Source organism: Gekko japonicus, unplaced genomic scaffold, assembly GCF_001447785.1.
Source record: "Gekko japonicus isolate JY-2015 unplaced genomic scaffold, Gekko_japonicus_V1.1 scaffold2825, whole genome shotgun sequence".
Lineage (NCBI taxonomy): Eukaryota > Metazoa > Chordata > Lepidosauria > Squamata > Gekkonidae > Gekko > Gekko japonicus.
This window is the reverse complement of record NW_015174920.1, coordinates 104,029-112,232: the sequence shown is the minus strand read 5'-3', so window position 1 is coordinate 112,232 and position 8,204 is coordinate 104,029.

Below are 8,204 nucleotides of genomic sequence, written 5' to 3'. Positions count from 1 at the left end.
GACCGTAGCCCAAGTCAGAGCCCATTTTTCTACAAATGTTAACGAAATTAGACCCTTTAACAAAAGACTGAAAATCAATTGAACGGGTGGTCTGCCATGTAATCTCTTCCAGTTAGAAAATATGGCAGTTCTTCTCAGATCTCTTAGTATTCCTAGCTTTGTAATTATTATCCTTGAGAACCCTGAAAAAGTCTATTTCAGATTAGTTCACCTTGGGCGAATAAAGCCCAGGATTCAAAACAAAGTTATGTACATTCTGTGTGAAAAGGGAGGTTGCACAATACCTAATTTGTGTAGTTATCATATAGCTGAGCATTCTGCACTAATGCATTGGTTCTGAGATTACAAAAATCAAGCTAAATGGGAATTAGAACAAAAAAGAGTGGAAGTGCCTTTTAGGACATGGATTTGGCAAGAGGAAGAATGTAAGAAGACCCACGTCAGATGTTGCACCTTCTCTAAATTTGGAGAATATATAATTTGATATTTTCTCTTAGGTGCTCTCCATTGAGACTTTTGTTGACTTGCAAAGACTCAGAGCAATTTAATAAATGGTTTCATATGGATATATTACATTTATGGATCTCCACGAGGGAGGGTCCATGTTACCCTTCAGAGAACTTGAGACAAATTTTAATCCTGTGAAGAGTATCTTCAGGTCGGACATAGCATCTGGAACATCTTACAATTGTATGATATATTAGGGCTTGCCTTGAACAAAGTTTGAAGATTTGATAGCCAAATCAAAGCAAGAAAAAGGCATGATGCCCCAAATTTATTCCTCTATTTAGGACTGTCACAACAACCCAGAGCATCTTACCTCTGGTGAAGAAGAGGTGGAGTGGGACCACAGCCCTAAGGAGGAGCATCAGCCCAGTGACAGCTGAGACGAAAGCCAGGTGGGGGGGGGGGTGGCAGCAAGGGAGGACCAGCCAGGAGGAGGGCCAGCCAGTACTACCTCTGTATGGAGCAAAGTCACTGCTGTAGTAAAGGCATCCTTGAGAGAAAGAGCTTGTTCAGGAGTAGGAGCAAGGAAGCAGGAACTGGAAGTGACCAGGGGAAGATAGATAAAAGTCCCCAGCTGAAGAAGGTAAGGAGGCATTTCATATTCTGAATTAAGTTTGAACATCTGGCATTTCTTGTTCAATATGTTGTAAGAGTCTTTGTTGTAAAAATTTGAGTATCACTTTGATTGCATGGGAAACTAATATGATGGTCTGAGATTTGCTGCAATCTTTGACATCTCCCCTTTTTGGAATTTGAATGTAGATTGCACATTTACAGTCTGTGCACCATTGTTTTGTTTTTCACATTTGTTGGCATATTCCTGTTAAGATTTTGTTGGACTCGGTTACTATAGCTTGAAATAGTTCTATTGATATCTCATCTACCCCTGGTGATTTGTTTCTCTCAATTGTTTTGAGTGTACCTTTGAATGTCTATTATTATAAATAAGTTAAATATACTTATATTTCTATTTCTATAGAAAGAATGGGAGGAATTTTTTTTAAGATGTGCAACATATTCTTCATTATGACCAAGAATGGGCCTTCTTGTGAATCTGATCTCCCTCAACAAGGGTTGTCCACAGGCCTGGGGGGGGGGGAATATCCTGACCCTTTAATAGAAGCTGGATGTGATGAAATAGTCAGCTGAAGTTTTTCATGGTACGGAGTTAAATAACACCTCATTGTACCTCTATTAAAGGGACAGGACATTTTTTTCTCCAAGTCAGTTCCTACCTTATCTGAAATTTCTCCATTCCACTCTATTGTAATTCAAAATGACACCCTTGTTTTGGGGGGAAATAGAACTGCAATGGGGAAAGGGCAGAAGAGAAAGAATATTGGCTGAATATGAAAAAATTGAGCTGGGTGAAGACTCACTATGAAGAAGAAGGGCCACCCCCATAATCATCGTTCTCTTCCACTGGGAGGGTAGCATTAGTCTGTGACATTCTAGTATTATTGGGCACATCCTTCAGATTCTATTTTGAACCCCAGCCTCCATATTGCAGGGCATCTGGTATTTACGTAGCTTTAAAAGCTGCAGCTATGACTCATCTTCCCCCATTGGTTGTGCTTATTCAGAAGTACCCTCTGCTGTGAGCACATGGCCCTACTAGGGAGGACACCATTAAAGCCTTCTCAACTCCTAGAGCTAAATTACAGTACAATCCTAAACAAAGCTGTACTCTTCTAAACTCATTCACATAGAGATAATTCTGTTTGTGTATCTTTGTCTAGGATTGCACTGTTAGGCACCTATCTAGCTATATTTTTGAAATTCACGACCATCTCAATAAAGGAATCTGGCATAAACAGTGACAACATTCAGAAACTTGTGAGGGAACTTTTCAGTCTACTGGGAGACTGTTGCTTTTTTCTTTTTTCTTATTTAAACATCATCATGCATCAGCAAAGGAATTTCAAAGGGATGCTCTAGCATGACATTGCTGAATTAGAATCTACCAATTGGCTTAACTGTATTAAGCAAAGCTTCAATATACATTACAACTTTCTTGACAACTACAAACTTAACTTGCTTAACTAAGCAGATTCTGTTAATCAAGCAGAGTTCAGCAACACCTAAAACCTTTATTCCAGCATACGTTTTGAGAGTTAGAGCTCACTTCATCATATGCATGATCTTTTCAACCATAGGAAGAGATGTATTAGTACGCAGGTTTGCAGACAAAAGAAAGCTGGTGGGGAGGAGAGATATTTAAAACAAGATCCAATCAAAACAACAGTCAGTCCACTCAGAGTGGGGTGAGGACCACTCCCAACTGCTGGCAAAGTAAGACAAACATAAAATCAGATCTAATCTAGGAAACTGCAGGGTAAAACATGCTAAACTAATCTCATTATAAAATTATCAGCAGAACTGATTAAAATCTGTGAGGGGTGGAATAGGCCAAGGTACTATCAGTAACTGTAATCTGTGAGGGGTGGAATAGGCCAAGGTACTATCAGTAACTGTAAGTGAGAAATCCCACTGGGCAGGTGGGGGGAATAGTGTTGAAGCTTGATTCAGCACTTTCATGTGGGAAAAGGATGGATCATGTGACTGGAGAGCTTCAGCCACCCAGAAAAGGCCATACTGGCCTATGTGACATAGCACTGTCAGGCATTTTATGAATGTGTGTTGAAAAACAGGTATTGAAAATTAATTTGTTAGTTAATTTATCAATTATAGATGGGCTAATACATCAGTAACTTCAGGTCTTCTCATGATATGTGACATCCCTTGCTGTTTTATGAGCATTTGAAGATTCATAAAAATGTGACCAGTTAGTCACTCCAAAGGGGGCGGGGAGTATCTGCCACACATCAGTAGTATCATGAAGTGTCCTTTAACACAAAGGCCTGATATTCTGAGTATGGATGCCAACCTCCAGGCAGGACCTGGTGATCCCCTGGAATTACAGCTGATCTCCAGACTACAGAGGTCAGTTCTCCTGGAGAAAATGAATGCTTTGGAGGGTGGAGGCTTTGGCGTTGTACCCCACTGAGGTCCCTCTCCTCCCCAGGCTCCATCCCCAAATCTCCAGGGGTTTCCTAACCTGGATCTGGCAACCCTTCCCCCACCATCTCCTTCGAGTGGCCAAGGGGGACCTGGCAACCCTAACTGTGCTCAGTAATCTTGGGGTAGGAGCTTTCACTCTGGGATAATTGGTTGCCTGGATCATCCTGCCACATGGTAAAGTGAGAGAACTATTGCCATTACCACCCCCACACCCCGCTTTCTAGAGAAAATCCCAAACACCACAATAACAAGGATGTAAATCTAACCAGCAAGAACGTTCTTGTGCTATTTGGCTTTCTGCGCATCTCCAAAGGGATTTTTCTTTTTTAGAAAGAGACGATCTGAAATTGTTTCTTCCAGTTTACCAGAATTAGAAACAGTCAGAATGATTACCTTGAATTTGATATTAGAAACTAGGCTGAGCTATGCTAGATATTGGAAATGTGAAAATTTTGCTTAGATAGAGTATTGGTTTGATAAAATAAAGGAAAAATCTTTTTAAATTAGGCTTACTGGAAAAATGGGTATTAAAAAAGCAGATACTCTGAAGTAAGTAAAGGTAAAGGTTCCCTTGCACGAAAGCCAGTCAAATCCGACTCTAGGGTTGCGGTGCTCATCTCCGTTTCAAAGCTGAAGAGCCAGCGCTGTCCGAAGACATTTCCGTGGTCATGTGGTCAGCATGACTAAACACCAAGGCGCACGGAACGCTGTTACCTTCCCACCGAAGTGGTACCAATTTATCTACTTGCAATTTCTTGCTTTCGAACTGCTAGGTTGGCAGGAGCTGGAACTAGAGACGGGAGCTCACTCCGTCATGCGGCAACTCGGGTCTCGAACTGCTGAACTACTGACCTTCCACAGCCTGCAGTTCAGCAGTTCACCACCGCAGCTCCTTAGAGTATCATAGTGGGTAGTTAATTGCTGTTGTTGAAATCCATTACTATAATACTTATTATTCTCCTTTCTCAATTATATTTTAAAAAGCAAGATAGAAATTGTTGGAATAATGAATGATGGTTTATATCATGCTTGCCTAAATCAAAATTTGGTCAAAGTGGCTAAAACATTGATAAAAATATAGTGGCATCAAAACAACTGATCATGCAGCACCTGGGTCTCAAACTGCTGAACTTCCAACCTTCCACAGCCTGCAGTTCAGCATCTTAACCACTTGAGCCACTGCAGCTCCATATACTCTGAAGTACCCACTTATATAATGGATGGAGGTTCTAAAGGTACAAAATGCCTTCCTTTTTAGACTGAAACTTCATTCTTGGTATACCTAGTTTGTTGAGATAGGTGACTATTACTGTCACAGTGGCTTTCTTGGTTGAGCAAAGTGTTAAATTTGGTTTATTCTGAGATTTTTAGAACTATTGTTTACTTTTATTTATTTATTAAAACATTTATATCCCATCTTTCCTCTTGGTCCAAGGTAACTTACAATAAAACACCCCCCTGGCTCAAGGTACTTACAATGAAACACCCCCAGCTAAAACTTTGTATTCATATGGATTTTCAATAAAAAGAACAGAAACATAACAGTAATAACACCACAGCACAGTTACTACTGCAGATGCAAAAAAGCAATAAAAGGAAACCTAACATAATGTACGTAGGCAGAAGACATTAACAAATGTACAGAAATTTAGGTACCTACACTGAAAACACTGAATTTAGTGTGCCTATCCAGATTCCTTGTGTGTTGTGCCTTCTTAGATTTTGCCATCTAGTGGCAATCAAAGAGAACTTCTTGACTTCAGAAACCCCACTTGCTTTATCTACATAATACTTGAGCCGGTCTTCTTGTATGCGCAACTGTTTGGGATGCTTACAAACTTTTTGGAAACTTCACAGAGGTATTAGCTGTTGCACAGGGATCCAAAGTGAATGTAATAAAAAAGCTAGGCTAAGCTACCCTGGCCTGCAAGAAATAGAGTTAAAATGTGCAGTACGGTTGCTGTTATGCAGATTCACACCCATCCCCCACAGTTGTTTTATATAGGTCCACAGAAGAACACATTGGGAGAGCCAGTCAGGGTCCATAGTTTGGCCCAGAGTTAATGTTGTGTAGATGGATCATACGTGGGCATAGATGAGCTAACTGCCTTTTGTCCTTTGAGTGGAAGGATGTGGAGGGCCACTGTTAGTCTGTGCTTCTTTAGGTATCTCTTTCTCTAATGGTGACATTTGGATTGGGCTTGGTCTGCTTTCACTAAAATTTCACTTTGTTGGCTGTTAGTAGCCCCTGTTTCTTTAGTTTCTGGTTCCCAATACCAAAATAGATGTCCCCACGGATTCCTAACCAGTAAATTACAGCCTTTCTATCCATCCAAAGTGGACAAATGCCGATTTGACACTTTGGGACAATGGATGCATTTGGGAATACTGATGGTTTTTTTTAAAAAAAGAATGAAAAATTGATGTTTTTTTAGTCCATTGTTTGCAAAGTTTTTCTTACTTGCATTAACCGAGGAATTGTGTTACTAGCCTATGGAAGGGCTGAGTTCTGCTCTGATCTCAAGTTGGGAAGCTTTTCTGTGTGACCTTAATTGCTAGTAGTGACCTTATTTCTTCCAATTTCCTAAACAAATCCTTTATTAATACTTCAAATGAAACAGATCAGAACGGAAGCAAAGTGTGGGCCATTCCAGCGATGTTACCTCCAGAAGCCATGAAATCCTGTCTGAAAGGCAATTTCCAGCAACATGCCATGCAATAATGTGGCATGGAAAAAGGGACCTGCACATTAAGGGCTGAGACTGCTTCTATGAATACACTTTGGTTTTATAATGATGTGCTTGATTTTTGCTTCACCTTTCAAAAGCCGAATAAGTTTTAAAACACTTCTCTGGGACTATATGTCATGAGGATTAAAATGATGAGCACCACTGACAACAGGAACAATGGGCCAGCCTTTGCTCTCTCAGCTACACCCGTGCAACTCAATTGATTTCAAAGACATCAATGGCTCTGCATCTCTGTGGCTGGGAAGGTCTCCTTCCCACAGGCATATATTTGATTACCCTTTCCTAGTGACTGGCACAGAATGAATAACAAAGTTCTGTGTGCTGGGTGTGAATTAACCACTTCTACAGCTGTCACGCTTGTCAAAGTTTAAAATAGAACCAAGGTTTTCAGAGCATTTACAGACTTCTCCAGAGCCGGATGACACGAAGACACAGACAGCTCCTTACACCACAGCAGGTCCAGACCAGCTTTACTAGACTGGCCTTACTTGTTCTCAGGGCAGGCCCAAGCTTATTTTGCATCCTAGGCAAGGATCCCTTCTGCCCCCCCCCCCGGTGCGCCCACCAATTTTCAAAAATAGAAGCAAAAATAGAAGCGGGGGACCACGAGGTTGCCCCCCTCCACGCCAGCCTGGCCCGTTCTTGCGGCGCTCCCGCCATTGGCATGGGAAGGGGCAGCCCTCGAGGGTGCGGAGCCTGCGGGGGGGGTGGCAGCCCAGCTGTCCTTGGCTGCAGGGCTTCCTTACTTTCCAAAGCATCAACTCTCGGCCCCCTCCGCAGCGGTGGTGGGGGGAGGGAGAAGGGCATCACCGGCCAGCCAAGTGCTCCGCCTACCACCGGGGGGGTTCACCACCACCACCTCGTCCTCCTCCGTCTGTTCGCTTCGTTCTGCCGCACTGGGGTGCTCCTCCCTCGCTGCCTTTTTGCAAGCGCTGCCGCTGGTCAGCCCCAGAAGGGGCCACTTTTGCAAGATCTGCTTGGGCGTGGCGGGGAGTGGGGGGGAGACCCGGCTTGCTTGCCTGCCTGCAGAGATGCGTGGGCAGCCAGGAGAGCCCCTCTCTGTCTCCCCACAGAGCCTGGGGCTTGCAGAGCGAAGAGCCCCTAGCCGAGGTGGTTCAGATGCGCACCGGAAGAGGAGGAGGAGGAGGAAGCCGGCCAGCCCTCACCTCCCCCCCTCCCTGGAGGGCCATCCCGCCGCAGGGCCTCCCCAGCGCCTGCACCACCTTGCAGAGGGCCCGCCACCGGGTTAGGAGCCAATGAAGGGCTAGCCTTGGCCACCTCCTGTTAGGGGCGGGACCCAGCGCCAGGCTGGGCATTCCCTGCCGGTGCCCCCTCCGCAGGGACTCTCCAGGGCAGCAGAAGGGAGGACAGGGAAGGCCCTCAAGAGATGCGGCTTCCTGCCCGACGCACTTCACCCTTGCCCGGCCAGTCCCCGAAGGCATGGCTGGGGCCGCCCCTTGAGCTCCTGCTGGGAGAGCTGAGAGCCTCTTCTCACTGAAGCCCAGAGGCCGGCCACATAGGGGATGAAGAGGGGCAGCCTGATGGGACTCGCCGGGGGGAGAAAGAAGCGGCAGCTTTTGGTGGGGGCGGGGGGCGGTTGGGCACCCTTAAGGCCCCCCGCGCTCTAGGCAAATGTCTAGTTCACCTAGCGGGTGGGCCGGCCCTGCTTGTTCTTAAGGGGGCAATCAACAGGTTTGTTATATACTCAGGTCAGAAAGGCTTGTCACCAATGGCTGTGGAGAGGTACGGCTGAGAAATCTGCATTATGCCAAGACACTGAGGCCACCCAACAAGGCTCTTCACTTTCTCCCATGTACATGAATTGATGTTATTCTTTTCCCAGGGAAAGTGTGGAGAAGAGTGAACATATGAAGCTGTCTTATACTGAATCAGACCTTTATGTGCATTTAGCTCAGTGTTGCCTAC